Source organism: Dipodomys ordii, unplaced genomic scaffold, assembly GCF_000151885.1.
Source record: "Dipodomys ordii isolate 6190 unplaced genomic scaffold, Dord_2.0 Scaffold66, whole genome shotgun sequence".
In the NCBI taxonomy this organism is placed as follows: domain Eukaryota; kingdom Metazoa; phylum Chordata; class Mammalia; order Rodentia; family Heteromyidae; genus Dipodomys; species Dipodomys ordii.
Window position 1 is genome coordinate 5,054,966 of NW_012267282.1, and position 2,846 is coordinate 5,057,811.

The window sequence follows — 2,846 nt, forward strand, 5'->3', positions numbered from 1 at the left end:
GCGTCGCAGGTGGCGTAGCGGGCCAGGCTGCGCTCGTCCAGCTTCATGCTGCGCCAGGCCCGGGCCGCGGGGCCGCGGGGTCGGTGGGGGCCCCGCTCCCCTCACCGCCGCACCTGCGGGAGGAAACTGAGGCTCGGCCTGAGGGGGAAACTGAGGCACGGAGAGGTCGGGCACCGGCCCAGGGTCACACCGCTCGCGGGGCAGAGCTGGCACACCACCATCCCCGGACAAGACCCGCCCCGCCGGGCCCGGAGGGACAAACGGACCTACACGGCAGGGGCCCCCCAGTAACTTCCCGACCTGGGGAGGCGGCCGCGCCCTCAGCGCTGAGAGCGGCTGGAAAGCGGCAGGTAAACATGCCAGGAAAGAAATCTGCCAGGGCTGACTGACTTTGGAAGAAGGAAATGTGACAGGGAGGGCGTGTGGAGTGTTGGGGACCAGAACAACATTTGGCTTTTCCGGGGAGCCCGGCTCAGACGGTAGAAGGTAAGGAGGGGCCTGGCGTGTGAGGGGAGGGCGGGACGGGCAGAAGAAGAGCATGTGCAAAGGCCCTGTGGTGGGAAGTACTGGTGAGCTTGGGACAGCCAAGCTCATCTCTCTCTGGCTACCAGGCACTGAGGGTGGTGGCACACAGGCCCAGGGCGGCCACTTGGAGGACGAGCAATGGACTCCTGCTTTCCAGCCTCTCCCTGTGTAGGGTGGTAGCTACATTTTTTAAGAGCTTGGTATGCACCAGGCATCTAATGAATGCTCGTTTCCTTGCCTGGGTGGTGTCCTCTTAAGGCTTGGGAGGAATGGGGCCGGGCAGGCCGGCCTTCCTTCCCACCTTCAGCCACTCCTGGAGGCAGTCAGAGCGGCTAGAAGCTGAGACCACCTTGTTCTGAACCCCCAGTGCTAGGTGTTCAGCTCCTCCCTGACTGCCCTGAGCTGTGTCGCTGCACACAAGCTGCTCATCTCTGAGCCCCAGGTTCTCTCCCTGCGTAAGGAATCCCCGACCCGCAAACCCAATCCCGTGTGGACGCTGAGCCCAGCTTGCCCACTTCCCTCAGGCCCCTCCGACCTCTCCAGCCTCTGCCCGTCTCACACGACAGCTGTGTCCTCTGCAGGCTGTGAGCTCCGGGGCACACCGTCGGCCTCTACGGGCCTCTGTTTCTCCATCTGTAAAATGGGATCACAAACTAAGCCAGGATTTTGAGAAGGACACAGCCAAGCTCATGGTGCCTTTTTCGTTTATCTTTTGTGCCAGTCCTAGGGCTTAAATTCAAGGCCTGGGCACTGTCCCTGAGCTTTTGCTCAAGGTTAGTGCTCTACTACTTGAACTGTAGCTCCCCTTTTGACTTTCTGTGATTCGTTGGAGATAAAGAGTCTCACAGATGTTCCTGCCCGGGCTGGCTTTGAACTGCGATCCTCAGATCTCAGCCTCCTGAGTAGCTAGGATGACAGCCATGAGCCACTGGCACCCGGCTCATTTTGATTTTGTTTGCAGGGCCGGGGATCAGACTCGAATCCTTGTGCATGTTAGGCAAGCACCGTATCACTGTCCTATGTCCAGGCCCACTTTCTTGACTTGTGAAATAGGTTTCACTATGTAGCCCGGGACTGCCCGGGACTCAAGAGCCCTGCCTCTGCCCTGCGCTGGGACTGCAGCAGTGCACCACCCAGCTGGCTGTCTTAAGTCTACCCTTTGTTCCCACCACCGGGCCTTTGCACCTGCCCTTCCTTCTGCCCATCCTGCCCCCCCCCCCCAATCTCCTCACTAGCTTCAAGTCTGTGTTCACCTGTCCTGGGAGGTTGGCTTCCTCAACCACGCTGTGAAAACCAGCTGTTGTCCTGTTCCTTCTCCCGGCCTCACCCCTGCCCTTGCTCTGCCTCTGCCTGTCCCCTGCAGGGCAGGGTCAGATCCAAATCTCCCAAACACCGTGAAACCCTGTCCCCACAGAGGGATCCGGTTAAAAACCATAGTTCCTCTGGCTCCACTCCTGTGGCTCCGCACTTTTCTCAGAGTAAAATCCAGTCCTCCCCTGGCTTCTCCGCTGCCTTCCTCCTCCTGTCCTGCCGCCCCTGGCTAATCAAGCACCCAGCAGTTCCCGGCCCCAGGACCCTTGCACTGGCTGTTCCCCCGGCCCTCTCCCACGCCGTCCCATGACCCTGCCTCAGCATTCAGCCTCAGCGGGAAAACCCCCTTTTCTCAGGGAGATGTCCCCCACCACCTCAGCACAAAAGACCCCCCAGTCAAGCTCCTGTTCACCAGCCCGCCATTACCTGGGTAATTTCTGGCTGCTTGGGGTCTTCTGTCTGAATCACACACAGTGCCTGGCAAGTGAAGGAGGAATGCAGCGGTGACCTCTGAGAGGCTCAGCCTTGTGGCACGCAGCTCTGTCCCCCACCTTATATCCAGGGATGGAAACTGAGGCACAGAGGAATGGTAACCAGAGATCAGGGCTGGGGGCTGATCTCGGGGTCTCCCTGCCCTGTGAAGAGCAAAGCCCCTCATCCTCATGTACTACTGCCCTGTGGGGCCTACAGCCCCCCCCTGCCTCCACCAGCAACACAGGGGCGGCTCTGGGAGGAAGGGGTGCGCTGGGAGCCAGCCTGGAGGCAGCACCTGGTCCCGGCTGCTCCCTGCAGGTCCAGAGTCCGCCAGGGGCAGCGGCCAGGCAGGAAGTGGGAGGCCTCCGCTGGCAGGGGAGAGCCCTGGTGGAGGTGGAGGACCCAGCCCAGTCAGCTGGGCTCCCTCAAGTGGTAAAAGGGCTGCTGAGAGTTCTGTGAGCTCAGCCGCACCAGCGGACAGGCGAAGCTGGGCAGTGCTAGCCTGTAAGCTCAGCACTGGGGGCGGGGGGGGGGGG

The 2,846-nt window shown here is 61.2% G+C and overlaps 1 long non-coding RNA gene across 1 annotated transcript; it reads right to left on the minus strand.

The window, feature by feature from the left end:
- Nucleotides 1–6: 6 nt before the first annotated feature.
- LOC105990663 lies at nucleotides 7–2,417 on the minus strand. The gene is made up of 3 exons (XR_001175321.1): nucleotides 2,263–2,417; nucleotides 1,061–1,158; nucleotides 7–113 (listed from the first exon to the last, which is right to left on the minus strand). It is a non-coding gene; the product is annotated as an uncharacterized LOC105990663 (long non-coding RNA).
- Between the last annotated feature and the right edge of the window lie 429 nt (nucleotides 2,418–2,846).